Genomic DNA, 248 nt, shown 5'->3' on the forward strand with positions numbered 1-248 from the left:
GGGTATACGCGTGGTGTCTCCTGGCTGACAAGTTACTCTACGGATGAGGTAGATAAAAGGTGGGTGTGGATAGGAGGTAACAGTGATGGGTTTAACATTACAGTGGTTAGAACCTTAATGTGGCTAGGAAGTGAAACGTTACCTTAACATAATTTTCTATAAATGATATTGGCTTAATGTGAACTGGCGCAGTGCCCGTCCAGATATTTTCTTCAGGTTTTTAATCTGTAAGCAAGTGTGTGTGTGTG

Source organism: Penaeus monodon, chromosome 22 (genome assembly GCF_015228065.2).
Source record: "Penaeus monodon isolate SGIC_2016 chromosome 22, NSTDA_Pmon_1, whole genome shotgun sequence".
NCBI classification, from domain to species: Eukaryota; Metazoa; Arthropoda; class Malacostraca; order Decapoda; family Penaeidae; genus Penaeus; species Penaeus monodon.